We start from the raw sequence: 25,654 nt of genomic DNA, 5'->3' as shown, positions 1-25,654 counted from the left end.
TCAGTGACTGTGGGCGATTTCTGGACTTCAGTTGAGCAAGGCTGTGAAATGAAATCCGAGGAAAATTTGCAGGGAGTGTGGGGGGGCCGTGCCACCCCCCAAGAGCTGGGTGTCTGGGGCCCGCCAGGCCCCATAAGCCAAATTAAATTTTTGTATCTAACATTACATTTTCATCATCTCCTGGAAGATAAAGCTCAAAGGCAGCATATTTAAACGATCCTATATTCAACGTTTCATTTGAAATGTCAATGATAATGCTGAAATAACAGAGTATGACATGGAAGTAGGACCTGGATGACCTGGAATGATTATCCTTTTAACTGTAAACCAAATTATGCATTAACGCAAAACAAATAAACTACATGAAATTCATGAAGGCTGGTGTCTCCCTTAGAGACAGGGTGAGTGCGGCCATATGTGGGGAGCTCTGAGTAGAGGTGCTGCTCCTTCACGTTGAAAGGAGCCAGCTGAGGTGGTTCGGGCATCTTGTAAGGATGCCCCCTAGGCACCTCCCTAGGGAAGTGTTCCAGGCACATCCATCAAGGAGGAGACCCCAGGGAAAACCTAGGACTAGGTGGAGACATTCTATCTCCACACTGGCCTGGGAATTCCTTGGAATACCCCAGTCAGAGGTATTCAGCTGGATAAGCAGCTGAAGATAAAAGTGAGTGAGAAGAGTGAAATTTATGTAGACTGAAAAGACACTTAAAGCATTTCAAACACCACAGCTAAAGCTTGTAGAATATTTTTTTAAATCATGGGAAAATATTAATAACATACTTTACAGCAAAAAAAAAAAGTCACATATTCTTATGTGAAATCTATTAAAAGCCACAATGTCTTTTTCCAATGAAAGAAAATCTGCATTAATAAAAAAAAGTAATATCCTTGTGTGAAATCAGTAAAAGCCACATTTTTGTTATGAAAAAAGTCTACATTAATAAAGTCATTTATATTCTTCTGTGAAATTCTGTTTGAACAGCACAATGTATATTTTTCAGTGAAGAAAAAAAAAAAAAAAAAATCTTATTGTGCTTAATATCTTGATGGCACAAGATGCAGCATGCTTTTTCCGGTTAGCTTTCAGAGGTGTTCATGAAGATATTCACTGGCAACTTTCAATTCAAGTAGGGCTGCTCAATTATGGGGGGGAAAAAAAAAAAAAAAAAAAATCAGTATCATGATTATTTAGGTAAATATTGAAATTATTTACACAATTATTCAAATGATTTTTTTTTTAGTTACACAATGCATTTATTCAGCATTTCTCTCTCTTAAAAAAAAAAAAAATTTAGACAATGTGCGTAAAACCTCCAAATTGAAAATGTACTGTACCTTACCTGTATAAAACATAAAATGAATAAAATAAATATTAAAAATATCATATTATATATTATTTTTCTGTTTTCCTCTCCCTTCCCTGTTGTTACTGACCAGTTGGTCAGTGTCTTTGGGCATCTCCCTGACTTGTGCTACTAGGACATAGTGCGGCTGCATTGTTTTTGTTTCAATTTATGTTCATTAGTTTGTGTTTTTTTCATCATTCCCTTGACCATGTCTCCTTATCTCCTTTTGGAGAAATTTATCCGTTCATTTATTGTTAAAATATAAAATGAAACAGCTTTTTTAAAAATAATAAAATAGTTGCTGTTGAAAGAGCCTTTTATTTAGAAGCAGGTGATGTTCTGCTGAATTCTCGGGACCAGATGAAGGTCTCTTCTGCAGTTTTGAACTCTGGTGCTGTTTCTTTCAACTGGATGTGGTGTTCAGCTCATCAATGTAAGTTTGGTTGTCTGCGCAGCAAATGTTCCTGATTAGGATAAATAAAAATATTTCTTTAAATATAAAGAAACACTGAACAGTTTATATAAAAAAAGGGGGGAAAACGGGGGAAAACGATGGAAAAAAACGCCCGAAAAATAAGTTATTTAAAGTTAAGCTTTTGTGGTATCTGAAAAAAGCTGTAGCTTTATTTGGTAAAAATAAAAAAGACTGAACTATTTACAAATTAAAGCATTCACTCAGATCAACTGTGCTGCAGGGGTGGTGGCCAAGTGGTTAATGCGCTTGGTTTCAGTTCAGAAGGTTCTGGGTTCAAATCCCACCCCTGCCACATTTCTCCATGTAATGTGGAGTTCGTCAGGAAGGGCATCCGGCGCAAAACCTGTGCCAAATCAACAAGCAGATCCACCTTGGATTTGCTGTGGCAACCCCGAGTGCAAACAAGGGAGCAGCCGAAGGGACTTACTTTTACTCAGATCAACTGTGCTAAAAGGCTAAGCTAATGTTAGCCGATCATTAAACTTTCACAGCAGTTCAGTAAACGTCACGTTTTATTTTTACATTATTCTCACCTCAATAAAGCTGCAGAACTAAACTTCGTTGGGCAAACTGGGACTTCACATATATCCAAAAAGTGGGAGATTTCGGACTGAATGGGTCTGCTCCATCACCCCGGCTGCCTGCCTCGCTCTGCCCAGGAATGATGCCTGAAGGCCGGCTTCTCTGTGCAGATTGGCTAGCTGTCGCGGTTCGATCGATATCCCACCAAGTCGTCAGTCCTCCCTCGGTCGGCGTCACTCCGAAAAGTAGCTGAAAAAAGCTTCTCCCAGCAGGGTGATGGGAGAATCGTTCTACTACTGTTTTTTAAAGCTTTTTTGTGGTTCAGGCAACGCAAATTCAAGAAGGCGATCTCTGAACTTTTTTCAGGTTGTGGAAACAGCCAGAGTGTGATGTAGCAATCCCGCCCCCTTGCCACTTCCGAAGCGACGCATCTGACGTCATGCGTCTTGGGACACGTTGACGGATTGGCCTGATGAAAGGCCCTTAAATCGTTTCACTCGATTATAGGAGTTTGGAGATCGTTTGATACAAATATGGATATCGCGATCGAAATTCAGTTAATTGCACAGCCCTAAATTCAAGCCAACACCAATTCCACAGATTCCAGATTTCATTATCCTTATCTAACTTTTTGAGATAGTCTTTCTTGCCATCGTCCCTCTGTACAATGTCCCTGCATGACAGACATACCACAAAAGCATCAGCTGCGATTAACTGATTATCACCTAGTTTCTGCTTAAAACGGATGTTGGAATGATTTAAGAGGTTTTACTTTGTCATCTAATGGTTAATAATCACATTATTCCCTTTCATCGGTTTGGGATTAGACAGTCAGACTCAGACACACTGGTGTGGCGGTCTGATTGGTCCCCCGTCTTTTATTATGAAGTAATGCTGAATTTATGTGGAAATGAATGTTGTACAAAAGCTTCAGAGATCTGTCCCTGAGATAGATGATGACTGAAGTGCAGTTTTAAATCCTTTCACACCAGGCTTGCGCAGAGTTGCATTTGGTGTTTCCGTGTTTCCCATAATGCCAATGGCGGCTGCCTGTGCTTCCCAGAACGCATCGCGGTGCCAGCAGAGTTCCGCTGTCTCACAGCACATGTAAACAATGGCAAAGCAAGGATGTGGATGTGTTATTTTAGCAAATTTATGGGCGATTATAATGATTAAACGCTCTTCCAAGTTGAGAGGGTTATCTAGAGGAGGTGTAGCACCTGTGATGGACTTCTGCTGTGTCCCGATGTTGTCTTATTGTCCATACTTCACGAGATGTGTTTACACCGAGTGCTGAGCTCTTGACACTGGAACTCTGCTGAAACCGACCTCTCGCGCGAGTTATGGACTGCCAGATGGCACGAGATTCACAACTGCAAAATACCAAATTATGTCACGTATCTCGTACACAGGTGATTCTTAGACCACGGGCACTTATGTCCTTTGATCATATTGTATGAAAAACAGAAAAAAGGGGAAATTTCACACTTTTATAGTTATCTTTACAATGAAAGTGTGTTAAGAAATTTGTTCTAGTAGTCTATGATGACTTTATCACCTTTTTTCAGCATCATTATATGCAAATATTGCCGTTTTGTGCTTGTCCCACACCCAGACTTTTGATCTTCAATGATAAAAATGAATGGTAAAGAAACATTTTTCTAATGTTTTAAAATATCTCTGAATAAAATATCAGTAAAATAATCAAAACATAATTGGGGTATTCAATGTCATACAACTGTTGTGATTTTTTTTAAACAAAATGTAGTTGTCCCACACTGTTGCCGTAATTTCCACCACAATACTGTAATGTCCCTTTTAACAGTTTGTATGAAAGATTGTTTGGGTAGTTTCTATGGAGATAAACAGTGACAGAGCACATGGATATAGCACCAAATCACAACAAACAGTTGCCCCAAGGCACTTTATATTGTAAGGCAATGGTGTGGTGGAAATTACATTTACAAGGCCAATAGTGCCCGTAGTTAAAGAATCACCCACACAGGAATGGCTGCGTATGCTGCATGCTAGGGGGAAGCTCGGCTCGCTTGTTCTTCCACCATGGTTTAGAAACCTCACTGCCAGCAAAGTTCAACAGAGTCCAGCAGGATGAATCAAACCTAATAATGCAGGTATGTACTGATAAAAAAAAACCTAAAAGGATTTTTTGCCAGACTGGCGTAGGGTAGCGCACAATTGTGGAGGCATGTTGCAGTAGGGCAGCAATGCACAGAGTTGCATACAGTAGCGGAGGGGAGTTACTAATCGCTGGAACTATAGGCACAAGGGAACCGGAACAACTGGTAATTGGCGGAATGGGTAATTTTCATTTATGCTTATATTACACCCAAAACAACTATTGATGAGATTAGAAGCCCTAACTCTTGACAGAACAGCATTGGAATGCTTTCTGTCTTTACAAAGTCTTACACTAAATTTTGTGCATCAAATAAGTGACTTTTCAGAGACCAACTAGGGAGATCTGCAAAATGTTGATGCTCAGAGCGCCGTCTTCTTCCGAGGAGCGCTAGAAAATAACTCGTAATAACTACTGCCTTGTTTAACCCACATTTGACTGCCGAATTTGCTGCCATGAGCCACTGCAGTGAATATATTAGTAACAGTTAATACATTTACAACACTTAAATAAAATTAGCTTTCATCTGTTTAGCTGGTATGCTAACCGCGTCAAAACTAGGCCCGCTGCTAACGCCACGCTAAAGTAAACGTGTTAATGAGTCCTAAACATCTTTTACTGTCTTTTCAACAATATACAAATATACTCTGTTACCTGATAAAATGACACGCTCCACGGAAACGAGCAAATGACGAAAATAAAATGTTTATCTTCAAATGTTTAAGAACTGTGAATGTCACAAAGCAGACTGCCGCCTCCGTGCAAGCAGCAAACTGATTGGCTCAGACACATCAACCAATCAAAACACTTCTATTTGGTCACGTTCCTGTCGTGTTGATTTTGCATTACCCAGAACAGAAAACGGGTTCCGACTGTTAATCTGCAGAAAATAAGTAGTCTGGAGCATCCATGTTCATGATAGAAACTAGAGCGGCACTCAGAGCACATATAGACAGGCATGCAAACCTGGTTTAACGTTTTCAGTATTCTCTGTAACAGTCAGTTTAATTGAAAAAGCAAAGCAAATCAACAACCACCACATGCTGCAGAAAAGAGCCCAACCAGCAGAAGCAACCAGTGGGGCATTGAACAGAGTGCATTCCATCACCAAGGCCCAGCAAGCCATTTAATCATCCTAACTACTATTATAACACCCATTAAACTGCTACAAATACAGTCGGTTTAATTGCACACTACGACACAATAGTTACTTCAGGATTGAGGCTGAAAATGACAAATGTTTTAATGGCCAAATTTTTTTTAAGGGAATGTAGCTGAGGGATGGACTCGGGCCACGTGCCTCCAAACCCCAAAATGTAGTGGTTCAACTACATTTTTAGTAGCCTAAATGTAAACCTATTTGAAAGCACTTCAGAAAAAAAAAACATTTTATGCATATTCTTTTTTTAAATTGTCAATTGAGTTTCAATACAGTTTATTTATATAGCACCAAGTCACAATGTAAGTTGCCCCACAAGTGTAAGGTCTAACTTTACTCATCACCTGAGCAAGCAAACTGGCAGGGGGAGTGAGGAAAGGGGAAAAAAAACACAGTCAGATGCTTTTTGATTGTAGGAAGAAGCTTTAAGGAGACCAGACTCAGACAGGTGACAATCTGCTTTGGCCATACCACCAGGAACAAAGATTAGGAAAATATGTATCTATTCGCAGTACTCAGGTTTCAATTCTCGCACAAATCTCAGAGAGGTGGTAGCACTGCGAGATGTCAACAACATGGCAAACTGCTACAGGACACTATGATAATGCTGCAATTTAACCACCACACACACACAATGGCATATCAACATCGCAAGGTAAAATTCTTTGTATATTGTGCCTAAAACTCTCGTGAATATATTATCTAGGTTTTTAATGTTGTTATTGTGTTTGTATTATGTAAACATGCGAGAATGTCATTTCACCATTATTTACAATGGGAATTGCCATGAGTCATTCGGTACTTTAACACTTCCCATAATCCCCCTGGCGGCCCTCTGCACTTCCCAGAATACACCATGGTGCCAGCAGAGTTTCGGTGTCTCACAGGGCATGTAAACAATGACTAGCAAGGATGTGGATAACGCTGATCCAGCGAGTTCACAAGTGGTTATAATGATGACACATTCTTCCAAGTTGAGAAGGTTATCTGGAGTAGGTGAAGCACCTGTGATGGACTTCTGCCATGCCCTGATGTTATCTTGTTGTTCATACTTCATGTGGTTTGTTTACATTGTGCCCTGAACCGGAACTCTGCTGAAACTGACCTCTCGCGTGAGTCACGGACCACGAGATGTCGTGAGATTCCCAACTGCAAAACAGCAAATGATCTCATCCTGTTCTTTTCGTTGTAGGGGAAAGTGAAGTTTGCTCTCTTAACTCCCTGCTTCTTGTCTTTTACACCACTGTTTGTGCTGTTGGTTCCACAGTAATAAAATTCCTGCCTGCTCTAGAACTTCGACATTGGTGACAAAGTCACTCCAGTAGAGTTTGAGGACAAAGCAGAGACAGCGCTGATGGAAGCACTCGAGAAGTCGCAGGTGGTGGCGATAAATGACCTACAATTCAGAGCAATAGAGTAGTGTGGTGAGAACAATGGCTCTGTGCCCTTTTTCAGGTGTCTATTGTTCCAGACCCTTTTGTATAATCTGCCAAATGCTCCATTTGCTTTGGCAAGTCTGTTATCGATCTCCTTGTTGATCTTGGCATTCGATGAAATAGTGCACCCCAGGTAGATGAACTGCTGGACTGATTTTAGTTCTGTTTTACCAATGGTGACATGAGGGAGTAAATCACTCTTTATTCATCCATCCATCCATCCATTTTCTATACCCACTTACTCCAATTAAGGGTCACAGGGGACTGGAGCCTGTCAGGTTTAGGGAAAAAATAAGGTGGAATCAAATGCAAAGAGAGCATATTAAGATGACATCAACGTTATTGAAATGATTGTTGGTGGTGGATTGCAGGAGCACTCACAGACTCATGAGAAGAGGAGGAGACACTGATCATCAGGATGGAAGCCAGGAGGTGAGAAGCCAGGGCCAGGTGGAACCAGTGGAGCTGAAGGTGGCAGGGAACTGAGGACAAAAACAGAGAGAATTATTGAGAGATACAAAAGTAGCTAAGCTAGGAAAAACCTGAAGCCTGTACAGTTACTACTCTGAGGCTGGGTTGCTGCATGAAGAGCTGTAAGACTCTGGCAAGGGTGGAGTGAAGAGCAAAGGTTAAAATATTGCAGGGATAATTAGATGCAGGTGTTCTAGCTGCCACAGGTGTACCCAGTAATTAGCTCCACTGACAAGACAATGAGCAAAGGGAGAGAGAGAGCACCGCCACAGCACAACAAAACACAAGAGACTATCCCAGCAGTCATAGGGCGTGAGACAGGGTACACCCTGGACAGGAGGCCAGTCTATCACAGGGCCACACATAAGTAGACAGACAAACACATTCACACCCATCTATGGTCAATTTCAAGTTTACAATCCACCTAACATGCATGTTTTTGGAGGTGGGAGGAAGTCGGAGCAGCCAGAGGGAACCCACATGAACACAGGGAGAGCATGCAAACTCCACACAGAAAGGACCAGTTGGAAAGTGACCCCATGACCTTCTTACTGTGAGGCAACATTGCCAACCACTAATCCACCATGCAGCCCAGTCACTATTTATATAGGATAAATATCACTTCCCCCTGTCGCCGGTGTGTATGTATGTGGGTGTGTGAGTCTCTCAGTCTGGTTTAGTAATCAGTCCACACAACCACAATTATGGGTAAGATTGCTGACTTGACAGGTGTCCAGAAAACACTCACTGACACCCTCCACAGGGAGGGTAAGATACAGAATATCATTGCTGAAAGGGCTGGCTGGCTGTTCAGAGTGCTGCATCACAACTATTCATAGATAGCTGACTGGAAGGAGAAGCAACAGGAATGACTGCAACCTTGAGAAGGTTGTCAAGCAAAGCTGATTCAGAAAAGGAGGGAGTTTCACAAGGAGTGGATTGAGGCTGGTGTCAGTGCAACAAGTGTCCAGGAAGTGCATTCCCAGTGTCAAGTCACACCTGAACCAGAGACAATGTCAGAAGCAATGTCTTACCTGGACTGAGGAGAAAAAGAACTGGACTGACGTTCAGTGGTCCAAAGTCCTCTTTTCACATTAATGTAAATTTTGCATTTAGAATTCAAGGCCCCAGAGTGTGAAGGAAGAGTGGAGAAGCACAGAATCCAGTGTCAAGTTTCCAGTCAGTGATGATTTGGGGTGTCAAGTCATCTGCTGGTGTTGGCTCACTGTGTTATACCAAGTTCAAAGTCAACACAGCCATCTACCAGGACATTTCAGAGCATTTATGTTAGCATCTGCTGACAAGATTTATGGAGATGCTATTTGGGTTTCCATAAAACCTCAGCAGTGCTGCAAGCTGATTGCCTTTTTGCCATGTCTCTTTGATGCAGTAATTCATGCGAATGGAGCCCCAATCAAGTACACACACACACACACACACACACATCTTCAACCACTTAGTCCAATTACGGGTCGCAGGGGGCAGGAGCCTATCCCAGCAGCCATAGAGTGTGAGGCGGGGTAAGTAAGTAAGTAAGTAAGTAAGTAAGCTTTATTTACAAAGTGCCTTTCACAGACCAGGGTCACAAAGCGCTGCACATGGCATACAAAAATAATCTAAAAATAACATACAAAAACAATAAAATACAATATTAGGCTAAAAAGCTAATTTAAAGAAATGCGTCTTTAGTTGCCTTCTAAAAGTATCTATACAATCCAGAGAACGAAGGGCACAGGGAAGCTCATTCCAGAGGCTAGGCGCCACTGCTTTAAAAGATCTGTCCCCACGAGTTTTAATACGGGTCCGAGGAACCATCAACAGGTTCTGATTGGACGACCTGAGGCTCCTGGAGGAAGCATAAGGCTGGATCAGGTCCCTGATGTACACCGGTGCCTGTCCATGCAGAGCTCTAAAAGTCAATAACAGGATTTTGTAATGAATCCTGTAGGAGACAGGCAGCCAATGCAAAGTATTAAGGATAGGAGTAATATGGTCCCTCCTGCGGGTGCGGGTAAGCAGGCGCGCAGCAGAATTTAGCACAACCTGCAGGCGGGCCAACTCCTTCTTATTCAGACAGGTGAAAAGACTTACAATAATCCAAACCCCTGGACAGGACGTCAGTCTGTCAAAGGACCACAAACAGACAAACAAACACATTTACAACCACTCGCACACCTAAGGACAATTTAAAGATTCCAATCCACCTAACCCGCATGTCTTTGGATGTGGGAGGAAACCAGAGCACCCAGAGGACACCCACGCAAACATGAGGACAACATGCAAACTCCACACAGAAAGGCGGGAATTGAACCCATGACCTTCTTGCTGTGAGGCAACAGTGCTAACCACTAAGCCACCGTGCTGCCCCCCCCCCCCCCAATCAAGTACTGCATATATAAATGAATGTGCTTTTCAGAAGGTTTTTTTTTTTCTTCTTAATTTAATATTTTGAGATATTTTTTTCGGGCAGCACGGTGCCCGAAAAAAATATGCTCTGATTTTGTCTTGTGTCTTCTGTATTTGGCATGTGAATCTCACCACTGACAATGATTATACACTACCATACACTACCAGCAATACAATACATATAGCAATACATGACGATACTGACGATACAATGTGATACGATTCACCCCTGTTCCTGATTCAATGCAATTTGACATGTATTTGATGGCGATTCAATTCCTCACAATGCGATACGATGTGATATGATTAATGATGGGTATTGACAAGATTTTATTGATATCAATGCCATTATCAATTTTGCTTATTGATCCGATTCTTTATCGATTTCCTTATGAATACCTCTTGTGAATTTTCTGTGTATTAAAAGTAGGCTTTACAGGTTTTCTATGTCAACAACATTTTATTGAGTCTTAATAAAGTAAATAAATGGGTGATTCTTAGACTACGGGCACTTATTATGTCCTTTGATCATATTGTATGAAAAACAGAAAAAAGGGGAAATTTCACACTTTTATAGTTATCTTTACAATGAAATTGTTTTAAGAAATTTGTTCTAGTAGTCTATGATGACTTTTTCACCTTTTTTCAGCATCATTATATGCAAATATTGCCGTTTTGTGCTTGTCCCACACCCAGACTTTTGATCTTCAATGATAAAAATGAATGGTAAAAAAACGTTTTTTTTAATGTTTTAAAATATCTCTGAATAAAATATCAGTAAAATAATCAAAACATAATTGGGGTATTCAATGTCATACAACTGTTGTGATTTTTTTTAAACAAAATGTAGTTGTCCCACACTATTGCCGTAATTTCCACCACAACACTGTAATGTCCCTTTAAACAGTTTGTATGAAAGACTGTTTGGGTAGTTTCTATGGAGATAAACAGTGACATCAGAGCACATGTATATAGCGCCAAATCACAACAAACAGTTGCCCCAAGGTGCTTTATATTGTAAGGCAATGGTGTGATGGAAATTACATTTACAAGGCCAATAGTGCCCGTAGTTAAAGAATCACCCAAATATGAAATTGGTCAGTGGATCCTTGATTTCTGGACATAAATAAAAATAAATAAAATCTGTACATGGTCACTGGATCCTTGGTGTCCATAATGGATCTCTGGAAATAAAATCTGTACATGATGGATCCTAGATCTCTGGACAGAAAAATAAATAAATAAAATCTGTAGTTTATGTCAAAAGCATTTCCTTTCAGATATTACTGACACAAATGTAACTCCATAGACTGAGCTGAGCTCTTACAGCTGGTTACACTGCATGTCAGGATGTAATTCATAAGAAACGAAGGATGTCTGTCATGATTCTCAGGGGAGCTGGGCACAGCAGGAGGCACAATGCAGACTCACAAGCAGGTGGAAGGATATAAAAGGCTTTATCAAAAATACAAGCAGTGGGTCTGGTACACAAAAAGGCAGTCAGCAAGGCGGAGGTACAGGCAGGTGTAAAGCAAGGGCGTTGACAAAAATACAGGCTGAGGTCTAAGCACGGCAAACAGAGTCACAAGGGCTGAGACAAAGGCAAGGTAAAAAAAACAGGCACGGTCGGCAACAAAGAACTCTGGCTAGGAACTAGGATGTGTGAGCTGGACCGGAGACAGAACATTAAAGAACAAGCAAGAGACATGAAAAGTAGCAGGGCTTAAATGCACAGTGGTTTAATTAGGAAGTGATATGGAGCAGGTGTGGTGAGTAGGCAGGAGGAGGGTGTGGACAAACAAAGATGAGACATTGTGAGGCAAGAGAGTGCAGTGACAAGATGGCAGACAAAACGGGGTGTTGCCAACAGAGATGAGGAAGTGCAGGACAAGAGAGTGCAGGGATCAGAGGGAGAGTGACACAAATGAAACTAGGCGTGATTATATGTGAACAGCCAACCCGTTCACATTTCTAACCGTTTTTCCCCACTCTGCGACACACCCGCCGAGGAACAAACTCTGGTTATTGGCGACTCTGTTTTGAGAAATGTGAAGTTAGCGACACCAGCAACCATAGTCAATTGTCTTCCGAGGGCCAGAGCAGGCGACATTGAAGGAAATTTGAAACTGCTGGCTAAGGCTAAGCGTAAATTTGGTAAGATTGTAATTCACGTCGGCAGTAATGACACCTGGTTACGCCAATCGGAGGTCACTAAAATTAACACTGAATCGGTGTGTAACTTTGCAAAAACAATGTCGGACTCTGTAGTTTTCTCTGGGCCCCTCCCCAATCGGACCGGGCGTGACATGTTTAGCCGCATGTTCTCCTTGAATTGCTGGCTGTCTGAGTGGTGTCCAAAAAATGAGGTGGGCTTCATAGATAATTGGCAAAGCTTCTGGGGAAAACCTGGTCTTGTTAGGAGAGACAGCATCCATCCCACTTTGGATGGAGCAGCTCTCATTTCTAGAAATCTGGCCAATTTTCTTAAATCCTCCAAACCGTGACTATCCAGGGTTGGGACCAGGAAGCAGAGCTGTAGTCTTACACACCTCTCTGCAGCTTCTCTCCCCCTGCCATCCCCTCATTACCCCATCCCCGTAGAGACGGTGCCTGCTCCCAGACCACCAATAACCAGCAAAAATCTATTTAAGCATAAAAATTCAAAAAGAAAAAATAATATAGCACCTTCAACTGCACCACAGACTAAAACAGTTAAATGTGGTCTATTAAACATTAGGTCTCTCTCTTCTAAGTCCCTGTTAGTAAATGATATAATAATTGATTAACATATTGATTTATTCTGCCTTACAGAAACCTGGTTACAGCAGGATGAATATGTTAGTTTAAATGAGTCAACACCCCCGAGTCACACCAACTGCCAGAATGCTCGTAGCACGGGCCGAGGCGGAGGATTAGCAGCAATCTTCCATTCCAGCTTATTAATTAATCATAAACCCAGACAGAGCTTTAATTCATTTGAAAGCTTGACTCTTAGTCTTGTCCATCCAAATTGGAAGTCCCAAAAAACAGTTTTATTTGTTGTTATCTATCGTCCTCCTGGTCGTTACTGTGAGTTTCTCTGTGAATTTTCAGAACTTTTGTCTGACTTAGTGCTTAGCTCAGATAAGATAATTATAGTGGGCGATTTTAACATCCACACAGATGCTGAGAATGACAGCCTCAACACTGCATTTAATCTATTATTAGACTCAATTGGCTTTGCTCAAAATGTAAATGAGTCCACCCACCACTTTAATCATATCTTAGATCTTGTTCTGACTTATGGTATAGAAATTGAAGACTTAACAGTATTCCCTGAAAACTCCCTTCTGTCTGATCATTTCTTAATAACATTTACATTTACTCTGATGGACTACCCAGCAGTGGGGAATAAGTTTCATTACACTAGAAGTCTTTCAGAAAGCGCTGTAACTAGGTTTAAGGATATGTTTCCTTCTTTATGTTCCCTAATGCCATATACCAACACAGTGCAGAGTAGCTACCTAAACTCTGTAAGTGAGATAGAGTATCTCATCAATAGTTTTACATCCTCATTGAAGACAACTTTGGATGCTGTAGCTCCTCTGAAAAAGAGAGCTTTAAATCAGAAGTGCCTGACTCCGTGGTATAACTCACAAACTCGCAGCTTAAAGCAGATAACCCGTAAGTTGGAGAGGAAATGGCGTCTCACTAATTTAGAAGATCTTCACTTAGCCTGGAAAAAGAGTCTGTTGCTCTATAAAAAAGCCCTCCGTAAAGCTAGGACATCTTACTACTCATCACTAATTGAAGAAAATAAGAACAACCCCAGGTTTCTTTTCAGCACTGTAGCCAGGCTGACAAAGAGTCAGAGCTCTATTGAGCCGAGTATTCCTTTAACTTTAGCTAGTAATGACTTCATGACTTTCTTTGCTAATAAAATTTTAACTATTAGAGACAAAATTACTCATAACCATCCCAAAGACGTATCGTTATCTTTGGCTGCTTTCAGTGATGCCGGTATTTGGTTAGACTCTTTCTCTCAGGTTGTTCTGTCTGAGTTATTTTCATTAGTTACTTCATCCAAACCATCAACATGTCTATTAGACCCCATTCCTACCAGGCTGCTCAAGGAAGCCCTACCATTATTTAATGCTTCGATCTTAAATATGATCAATCTATCTTTATTAGTTGGCTATATACCACAGGCTTTTAAGGTGGCAGTAATTAAACCATTACTTAAAAAGCCATCACTTGACCCAGCTATCTTAGCTAATTATAGGCCAATCTCCAACCTTCCCTTTCTCTCAAAAATTCTTGAAAGGGTAGTTGTAAAACAGCTAACTGATCATCTGCAGAGGAATGGTCTATTTGAAGAGTTTCAGTCAGGTTTTAGAATTCATCATAGTACAGAAACAGCATTAGTGAAGGTTACAAATGATCTTCTTATGGCCTCAGACAGTGGACTCATCTCTGTGCTTGTTCTGTTAGACCTCAGTGCTGCTTTTGATACTGTTGACCATAAAATTTTATTACAGAGATTAGAGCATGCCATAGGTATTAAAGGCACTGCGCTGCGGTGGTTTGAATCATATTTATCTAATAGATTACAATTTGTTCATGTAAATGGGGAATCTTCTTCACAGACTAAGGTTAATTATGGAGTTCCACAAGGTTCTGTGCTAGGACCAATTTTATTCACTTTATACATGCTTCCCTTAGGCAGTATTATTAAAACTGAAGTTATTGTACTTGGTCCCACAAATCTTAGAAACATGGTGTCTAACCAGATCCTTACTCTGGGTGGCATTACCCTGACCTCTAATAATACTGTGAGAAATCTTGGAGTCATTTTTGATCAGGATATGTCATTCAAAGCGCATATTAAACAAATATGTAAGACTGCTTTTTTGCATTTACGCAGTATCTCTAAAATTAGAAAGGTCGTGTCTCAGAGTGATGCTGAAAAACTAATTCATACATTTATTTCCTCTAGGCTGGACTATTGTAATTCATTATTATCAGGTTGTCCTAAAAGTTCCCTGAAAAGCCTTCAGTTAATTCAAAATGCTGCAGCTAGAGTACTGACGGGGACTAGAAGGAGAGAGCATATCTCACCCATATTGGCCTCTCTTCATTGGCTTCCTGTTAATTCTAGAATAGAATTTAAAATTCTTCTTCTTACTTATAAGGTTTTGAATAATCAGGTCCCTTCTTATCTTAGGGACCTCATAGTACCATATCACCCCAATAGAGCGCTTCGCTCTCAGACTGCAGGCTTACTTGTAGTTCCTAGGGTTTGTAAGAGTAGAATGGGAGGCAGACACCCTCTCTACTTTTAAGATTAGGCTTAAAACTTTCCTTTTTGCTAAAGCTTATAGTTAGGGCTGGATCAGGTGACCCTGAACCATCCCTTAGTTATGCTGCTATAGACTTAGACTGCTGGGGGGGTTCCCATAATGCACTGAGTGTTTCTTTCTCTTTTTGCTCTGTATGTACCACTCTGCATTTAATCATTAGTGATTGATCTCTGCTCCCCTCCACAGCATGTCTTTTTCCTGGTTCTCTCCCTCAGCCCCAACCAGTCCCAGCAGAAGACTGCCCCTCCCTGAGCCTGGTTCTGCTGGAGGTTTCTTCCTGTTAAAAGGGAGTTTTTCCTTCCCACTGTCGCCAAGTGCTTGCTCACAGGGGGTCGTTTTGACCATTGGGGTTTTTACGTAATTATTGTATGGCCTTGCCTTACAATATAAAGCGCCTTGGGGCAACTGTTTGTTGTGATTTGGCGCTATATAAATAAATTGATTGATTGATTGATTGAACAGAGATGGGGAGTGTAGACACAACATGAACATAACTAATAACCATAAACTAACAATACTAAAATAACAAGACCAAGAAGAACTAATGGACAAAGGATGCATGGACACTTGACAAGAAAAGATTCATACTAGACAAAAAAATAGAAAAGCAGGCATGAAGAAAATCAAAGGACCGGAACTACAGAACTGACATAAATAATACAACCGAAGACTAATGTGATAAACCTGACAAATCAAACTAGTGACATAAGCAATCATGAAATAATCAAAAATAGTGGATCAAAACTAAATAACAGAACTCAACATGTGACAGAAGTGTGATGAACAGAAAACAAGCTGTGACAAAAGCAATGCTGAACAAAAATCAAAGACAATGGATCAAAGACTGAACTAAACCAGAATGAAACTCAAGATGTGGGTGAAGAGTGATGAACAGAAAACAAGCAGCTGTGACAAAGCAAAATAAACAGATGATAAAAAAAAACAGACAAAAGAACTCAAAAAAGACAAACTAGCAGAAAATTGTAATGACCACAGACGGAGCAGGGGCAAATCATAACAATGTCTCATTTTGGGGGGAAAAACGTGTTTGGTTGGTTGTAGTTAGTTTGTATTATAACGTTTGGAAAAAGGAAAGAGGTGTCATTTGATTTAAAACGGCCATTCGTTCTGAAGTTATTAATTCAGACTGAAATTTGGAGCTGTGCACTTAGTCCCACAAAACAGAGGATATAATTATTATTATTGTTATTATTTCCTTTACCCGATGGACAACTTTGGGCTAAGCTCCTCACACCGGCTGGTGCTCATGCCAGAGAACCATTGCATAAAACTCCGGTATGGAACGGAGGACAATTCTAGTTTCTTGCCCGCAACAAGACAAGACTCCCAGTTCGTTAATCCACACAAAGCTGACTCACGATTGACATCTTTAAATGGCTTTGAGAGGGGTTAATAAAGACATTGCCTACCGATGGAAGCAAATTGCTTCAAGCTTTTAAAATGTGTTTAAGATGTGTAAAAGAATAAAAAGAAACACACAAAAATGTTGAAATTGTGTATGTGTCGTGGGGGGTGCAGCTATTCATTTGTTCTTTGAGGGGGAGCTCACTCTCCCACTTTCAAAACCCCTGAGCTAGAGCATTTAATACTAAATATTACATTAAAAAGCCAGCAAGTACATCTGGAAAGTATTCATAGTGCTTCACTTTGTCCACATTTTATGTTACAGCTTTATTCCAAAATGGATAAATTCATTTTCCCCTTAAATTCTACTCACAACACCCCATATTGACAACAAAATAAAAAATAAAAATAAAAAACTAAGAAATCACATCCACATAAGTATTTATACCTTTTGCTCAATACTTTGTTAAAGCACCTATGGCAGCAATTACAGCCTCAAATCTTCTTGAATATGATGCCACAAGCTTGGTGCACCTATCATTGGGCAGCTTTGCCCATTCCTCAGTCAGGTATGGCACAAACCGAGTGGACACAAATGCAAAGACTCTGACTTGCAGACTGGGGTAAGAAAAAGGTTTAATATAATAAATCAAGCAGGGATTTGGTACACAGGTGGTCCAGCAGCAAAGCAAAGGTACAGACAAGCGTAAGGCTGAGGCTTGGTTGAACAAACAGGCTGAGGTCAAAATACACAGCGTGGTGGCAATCAAAGGCAGAGACAAAAATGTGGTCGAACACAAAACAAGGTCTAATACCAGCAGGCTGAACACAAGACAAAACGAGGCAAGATGTGAGGGCTGGAAAGTGAAATACATTCAAGAATCTGGCAGTGAGCTGTGAGACTGTGATGGCTTAAATAACTGGTAGTGTAATTAGTGGAACAAGATGCAGGTGTCAGTGAAAGTTCTGGAAGGGGGTGTGACCGGAGAAGACAAAGATTGTGCACAGGCAGGAAAACACAAGAGTGGAGTGATGAAAGAGACAAAGACACGTGAGCAGGTGCAAGAGCGGAAGTGGATGAAAACACAGAGCAGAAAGAGTCATACTGAGAGACAAAGACACAAGTGCTGGTGCAGGAGCAATGAACGAAGATGAGGCAATAACATAAACCATGGACAGAATACAATACAACTATGACCAGGAATGAACTAGCATGAACATATGAACTGAAAAGTGAATCATCAAAATAAAAACAAAACTAGAATGGAAACTAATCATGGCTGAAGGAAGAAATGAAAGATAACCAAGTGGCAAAACAAACTATTGGTCAAACCGCAGATAAACAAAACCAGTGACTACAGAATAGTGCAATAAATAAAAAGAACTAACTGATGAGCAATAAGTGACAAATGAAACATAATCAGAAGAAACAGTTGAAGATAAATAATAACCAAAACCTGTGACTAAGGCATTATACAATTAATGTGATAAACAGAATTAAACTAAGACTAAAGCAACATAAGGGACCAAGAGTAAAAGCAAACAATAAATAATAAAGCAAAACTATATACATGAGCAGCAAATACTACACAGAAGATAAATGAAACAAAACCAGTAATAACCTGGGCATGGTAACCTGACATGACATGAAAAAAACAACACTGAAGTTCAAAGCACAGAGGAGGAAATGAGTCCAGACTAATGACAGATGGCCCTAAAAGGCCAGATCATAACATCCTCTTTGCAGCACCTCTCAAACTCCATCAGGTTGGATGAGGAACATTGGTGCACAGCTATTTTAAGATCTTTCCAGAGATGTTCAATCAGATTCAGGTTTGGACTCTGGCTGGGTCAAACAAGGACATTCACAGAGTTGTTCTGAAGCACTCCTTTGATATCTTGGCTATTTGCGTAGAGCCATTGTCCTGCTGAAAGATGAACCATCGCCTCAGTCTGAGGCAGGATGCATGACGATGTACGAGACCTTTTTGCAACTCTTCTCAAGGATGTATGCCATGATGTTGAGGTTGAACCACACCTTCAGACCTTGAAAGATGTTTTAACCAGCAGTGCCAATTCTTCTAATAAAGCTCATTTGGATGTCAGTGCATGCAGATTTTGGCAAAGGGGCCAACATGCTTTTCTGATGTTATGCTGCGTTTACACATAGGCAGGACGCATTACGAATGTCATATCTGTGTTATTCTCGGCACATTCCTGACATTCTTAATGTGACTTAACGCATCTGAATGGGTTTCTTAATAGTGCGTGTTGGTGCGTGATATTCGTGATTTTTGTGGAGCATGTTTTTGGCTGTCAAAAAAATCTTCCACGAATGTTACACACCATCCTCATTTCGCCTCATGTTGTGGAGGTCGCAAATGAGCGTGTTGATCCGTCTTGATTAGTGGTGATCCTTAGAGCGTGACAGCGTTCTTCTCTGACGTGCACACAATTAAACCCTGCTGCACTGCATTCAGTTTCATTGCTGCAGTATGCTGAAGAAGGACAGTGACGTGAAGGCGGCTAAAAGTTTTGTTCCAATTCTCATCAGCACGCTCTTGCAGGTGTTACACCTGCTGCTGCTGTGCCTGGTGTTTGGGAAAACAAATGAGACGAGAGCCGCGTGGAGCCACACATCTGGCTCTCTCCGTCTCCTCCTCCTCTCTGTGCCACTCCATGGCACAGAGCCCAACTAAGCATGCAGTCACAAAGTTCTTCTGTTGTGAATTTTGAAGAGCAAACTGGAGCGATCTGAATTGTTCAGCAGCTGATAGATGAATATGGGCGTGTGCGTGGAGACAATTTGCCTCATTCACAACGTGACAGAACGTAATGATGCACTGTTATGCACAACAGTGCAGAACATTATTCTTGACCATGCGTAATGGTTCCAGATAATTCTCCAGGACCGTGCCATTAATGGTAACGAATGGTAACAGGTTGCAGCAGTGTCAAGGCTGGTGATGGCTTGATGCAAGAAGCAGATGGGACAAGTTAGGACATGCCCAGCTCTCCACAATTTCTCTGATACTTACTGGACTGGTAAGCATTGAAAGCCGAGATAGGCATGTCCTAACTTGTCCCATGACATGTCGAAACGGAGGTGTTCCTTTGTGTCGCTCCATCAGCAAATCGGTCGTGACGCGCAAAGCCTCCGCACAGCTTTCCATGACAAAATCTCTTGTTAAAAGTGAAATCTGCCGGAAAATGTCTGATGTCCAGCTCTTGTGATAACCAGAGAAAGAGCACACGACGGTCTTGTATCCACAGAGCCATCCGTTTAGAAATGGTCCAGTGGCTTGTGCCGCGTCATCGCAGCTCGGAGCGCAGTGCGCCGAGCGTCCTTAAAGGGGTCCTTAAAGCTGTAGTAACAGTCCTTATTCTCCGTGAAGCCCGTAAAATCTTCACCGAAAGCCAGATAAATTTTTCGAATGGTTTCCAGGTGCCAGTCTCTAACAGCTTCTGAAAAAATTCTGATGGAAAAAAAGTATTTTTCATTCCGCCATTTCCAGACAATGAAAATCCGAAGAGGGGGCGGGACCACTCCTTCCCAAGGCGTGCTCACAGGCGAATGACGTAACCGACAGGCGTGGAAAAACTCACACATGCGCACAAGGGTTCAAGCAAGTCTGACGTAAAAACATATGAATGAAATCCATATAGTTTTTGAAAAAAATAAAAAGGACCGTTACTTTATTGACAGACCTCGTATACTTTGTGGCATTTGTGACTTGTCATCGTTATGTGTAAATGCAGCATTAGGGTTTTTAACCCATATGCAAAATGCCAACTGAACCAGAAACTGGACACAGCCTTCACAAGAAAAGACAATGAGAAGAAATGACAATATAATCAGCGAGTGATAGAAACTGAGCATGGCTGCTTCAGCCCTTTGGTTTTCACACGATATATGGGGGAATTGGCAAAGAAGCTGTACACTCCATTGCTGAACTGACAATGAAATTGCCTGAGAAGAAACTACTGGAATGCAATATTGTAATCCACTGGCTAAGATTGGCAGTACTCTGAGAGGCTCCAGGACAATCAAACAAGAACTGAAATTTGACATTAATGGTGTAGAGATCATAAATGCAATTGGGAAAAAAACGAGTAGACATTTTTTAAAAGTTTTTGTACATTACTTTTTTATCTCAAGTCCTGGGTTGTTTAATATTATTAAATAGATTCTAATGTTTAATTAAAAAAATGAATGAGTTTTTTAATGAGACTGTCGTGGAGACTCAGGGCAGAATTCTTGATCAACAGATGAGAGTCTAATACCCCCATCACACATATGCTGATTAAGGCCAATCGCGTCAGAATGACACATCCAGCCACAATCGGGAAATATTGAGGTGCGGTCTGAAGACCAACGGACGGCAGTCTATGAGCATCTACATATTTGGTCCCATTCGCTCAGCTGTCCTGAGTGTGTTGCACATGTTCAAAACACTCTTGGTGCCATCAAGATGCAACGCATATCTGACAGCGGTCTATATGCAGTTTTTGCATCATCTGATTGCAGTCTGCATTTTCTGACGGCATCAAAACAGCATCTGAAAGAGCTGATCACAGTTGATCGGCTCTGAGATCGATCGGTCACAGCAAACCCTGGCGACGTGTTGTGTCACTGATGTCCACCTCCACTGGACCCCGGCCAGAGAGGGCAAAGGAAATGTTGATATGTAATAACATGTATGTGGCAGGCATTCATCATGTACAGTGGGTGTGAACAGCGCGCAATCAACCTGAAAGTACTGTGTGCCACTGCGCCTCTCCGTGGTCTCATGCACAGTAATGTGTCATAGCGCACATCAGGCATGGAGCTGAATGGATCTCACAGCTGTAATACACATATTATTACCTGCTTACCATCTAAACTCTGTAGGAGGTGTGACATGGTACTGTATCCCAGGCTATGACAAGATTATTAAACATGAAACTCACCTCCAACATGGAACCAGGACAGCGCACATGAACCAAACCATAGCCTGTGGTGAAAAGCCTCTCACCAGGTGGCTGTGTGCTGCAAATAACCATGCAAAAATTAAATCCCATGTGATAATCCAACTGACATCACAATGCACAGACTAGCGTTGTGCTCCTGAAGTGAGCAAAAAAGAAAAAAAACAACATTAAAGTTCACTGGAAAGGCTGTGTCTGATGCATGGTGTGACACTGCTGCAAACTTTCAGCAAAGGTGTCCAGTGGCACACACGCGCGTGCAGGTGTGGACGAGGTAATCTGGATGCATTCTGACATGGCTGATTATGCCTCTTTTCCTCCCGACTCTAATTATCACAGTATTTGCCATTTTGGCCTGGTTCCTGCACATTTTTGCAATGTATGTTGGGGGCTTAAGTGTTTTAGCTGTGCTCAGTTGTTTAAAAGTACCTTCTTAAAGCTAGGTAGGTAGGTAGATAGGTAGATAGATAGATATATTGTCATTACAATTGCAACGAATATAGCATTTGCTCTCTTCAAAAATGACACACTGTATCTTTTTAATCCCGTGAAGCAGGCAGTTTTTCTGCCATGACAGTTTTTTCCAACATGTTTGAGTGGGATAGCATTACTTAAAACAAAAAACATTATAACCTCTAATTGTCTTTAATGAATAAATTATGAATTATAATTAATGAATATACAAGGTAGGACTGAAACTAGACACATGACTAAAGTAAGATAAACAGGAAATACCTGAAATAGAAAATAAAACCACTGACAAAAGTATTACACACTGGAGCAGAATAATCAAAACCAAAGTATGATGAGACCAGATTAATAACTAAAATATAACGACCAGATAAAAACAATAGGGGACAAAACATGACTGGGCCAGACTGGGGCCGAAACCTGACATATATTTCTTATTTCTTTAATTATTTGGTTGAAACTGCAAAATGAAACAAAAGTACAACTCTATAAGCTTGAAATATGATCGAATTGGTACATTTTCCAGCAACATATCAGTTCATTTTTTGGAGAATCTGTGCAGGGCGGGACAGCCAATTTGAACCCAAGAGCCGGTGTAAATTTGCAGTACTGGGAAATTTGCAGAACCCTGGTAGTGAGATACTTCTTGGAAAATAAATTCAGAAATTTACTTAAAAAAAAAAAAAAAACAAACAAGTTATCATAACTTTCCATCAGTATGTATGATTTTAAATCATTGATCATTAAAAAAATAAATAAATAAGTGCTTTACTCAAATTATGCCCTTAATTCCAAATTCTGGCCTCATGGTTTTAATTTAAAAAAATTAAACATACATTTTGCACACAATATTTGAATATTTGAGTGTTCTTCTAAAAGTTATAACCTAGTCTGTGCAAAAGAGTATATATTTTATCATTCTAAACATCTGTTAAATGTTATCAGTATAGTCATCTTCTACAATCTTTTAGGATTTGCATATCGTCATGTTAGTTATTAGCACAATTTTTCTTTGGTAAAAATTACACTACAACCCCAAATCCAATGAAGTTGGGATGTTGTGTGAAATGTAAGTAAAAACAGAATGCAATGGTTTGCAAATCCTCTTCAACCTATATTTAATTGAATACAACACAAAGACAAGATATTTAATGTTCAAACTGATAGACTTTTTTGTTTTTGTGTAAATATTTGCTCATTTTGAAATGGATGGTAAATGGTAAATGGACTGCATTTATATAGCGCTTTTCCATCTGTATCAGACGCTCAAAGCGCTTTACAATAATGCCTCACATTCACCCCGATGTCAGGGTGCTGCCATACAAGGCGCTCACTACACACCGGGAGCAATAGGGGATTAAAGGCCTTGCCCAAGGGCCCTTAGTGATTTTCCAGTCAGGCGGGGATTTGAACCCATGATCCTCTGGACTCAAGCCCAACACTTTAACCACTAGACTATCACCTAGTGCCTGCAACATTTCAAAAAAGTGAATGCTCAAAGAACACCTGTTTGGAACATTCCACAGGTGAACAGGTTAATTGGAAAGAGGTGATTGCTATAAAAGGACAATATCCAAAAGGCTCAGCTGTTCACAAGCAAAGATGGGGCAAGGATCACCACTTTGTGAACTGCATGAAAAAATAGTCCAACAGTTTAAGAACAATGTTTCTCAATGTTCAATTGCAAGGAATTTCAGGATTCCATCATCTACAGTGCATAATATAATCAGAAGATTCAGAGACTCTGGAGAACCTACTACACGTAAGCAACAAGGCCGAAAACCAGCACTGAATGCCCCTGACCTTCGATCCGTCAGGCGGCACTGCATTAAAAACCAACATTATTGTGTAAAGGATCTTACCGCGTGGGCTCAGGAACACTTCAGAAAACCATTGTCAGTTAACACAGTTCGTCATTACATCTACAAGTGCAAGTTAAAACTCTACCATGCAAAGCGAAAGCCATACATCAACAACATCTAGAAACACTGCCGCCTTCTCTGGGCCCGAGCTCATATGAAATGGACAGATGCAAAGTGGAAAAGTGTGCTGTGGTCTGATGAGTCCACATTTCAAATTGTTTTTGGAAATCATCGACGTCATGTCCTCCAGACAAACGAGGAAAACAACCATCAAGATTGTTACCAGCGCAATGTTCAAAAGCCAGTATCTGTGATGGTATGGGGGTGTGTTAGTGCCCATGGTATGGGCAACTTACACATCTGTAATGGCACCATCAATGCTGAAAGGTACATTCAGGTTTTGGAGCAACACATGCTGCCATCCAAGCAACGTCTTTTTCAGGGATGTCCCTGCTTATTTCAGCAAGACAATGCCAAGCCACATTCTGCACATTACAACAGCGTGGCTTCGTAGTAAAAGAGTGCGGGTACTAGACTGGCCTGCCTACAGTCCAGACCTGTCACCCATTGAAAATGCGTGGCGCATTATGAAGCGCAAAATACGACAACGGAGACACTGGACTGTTGAACAAATGAAGTCGTACATCAAGCAAGAATGGGAAAGAATTCCACCTACAAAGCTTCAACAGTTAGTGCCCTCAGTTCCCAAACGCTTATTGAGTGTTTGTCGAAGGAAAGGTGATGTAACAGTGGTAAACATACCACTGTCCCAACTTTTTTGAAACGTGTTGCAGGCATCCATTTCAAAATGAGCAAATATTTGCACAAAAACAATAAAGTTTATCAGTTCGAACATTAAATATCTTGTCTTTGTGATGTATCACTTGAATATAGGTTGAAGAGGATTTACAAATCATTGTATTCTGTTTTTATTTACATTTTACACAATGTCCCAACTTCATTGGAATTGGGGTTGTACAACACAAAGGCAAATTTGAGGAGTGCTTGAGGGAAGTAAAGCCAGGAAAATCGGAGGTGGGTTCAAGCTGCATGGTGTCGGTGAGAGGAAAAAAGGTGCTGGCGTCATTCTAAAAGAAAAGTATATAAAGAATGGGTTGGAGGTTAATAGAGTGTATGACTGGGTGATGAGTTAGAAGTGAACATGGGTTTAAACAGATGCTAACCTTTTGAGACAGGAGATGAGCTCTGACTAATTTGTGGAGTTCACCAGAAGTGCAGAACCAAAAGGTAACCACAGAGCCTTTACGGCCATAGGAATTAATAATCATAACAGAAATAAACCAAACAGTAGGTTGTCTGGCTAACATTTTTAAGACAAAGGATAAACACTAACATTTTATGGTTAGCCAAATGATAAGACAAGGAATGCTGTGTTCAGTTGTAGAAAACGTATTATGTAATGCTTACAAAGCAAATGATCAAATACAAAATATGGAAAATTTGACAACACACTGCAAAAATGAGAACACTGTGAAGGTCAACAGAAATTTTATTCATCAAAACATCTTGACAAGAAACTCATTTCTGTGTCTTTAAAGGATTAGTTCACACTTTTACAACCTTACTTAAAATTGTCATTCAAACCTGTTTTTGCTTATCTTTGACGACTGCAATCAAATGAGATTTTCCAGAAACCTGCCAAAAAGAAATACATGGATCTCAATAATGCATTGACA

The 25,654-nt window shown here is 40.7% G+C and overlaps 1 protein-coding gene across 2 annotated transcripts in view; it reads right to left on the bottom strand.

Annotated features, from left to right (window-relative positions):
* Positions 1–25,654, bottom strand: part of LOC117521616 (gastrula zinc finger protein XlCGF57.1-like) — a 221,262-nt gene that overhangs the window by 37,663 nt on the left and 157,945 nt on the right. Inside the window, exon 1 of one of the 2 annotated variants that reach the window (XM_034182952.1) lies at positions 5,135–5,250. The exons of the other annotated variant lie outside the window; for it this stretch is intronic. The gene's annotated coding sequence lies outside the window, so the exon portion shown is untranslated. Of the gene's footprint in view, positions 1–5,134; positions 5,251–25,654 lie in introns of those variants that run through there. 2 annotated transcript variants of the gene reach the window in all.

Source organism: Thalassophryne amazonica, chromosome 12, assembly GCF_902500255.1.
Source record: "Thalassophryne amazonica chromosome 12, fThaAma1.1, whole genome shotgun sequence".
Taxonomy (NCBI): Eukaryota; Metazoa; Chordata; class Actinopteri; order Batrachoidiformes; family Batrachoididae; genus Thalassophryne; species Thalassophryne amazonica.
The sequence above is the reverse complement of the archived record's forward strand: the minus strand, read 5'-3'. Positions and strand labels throughout refer to the sequence as shown.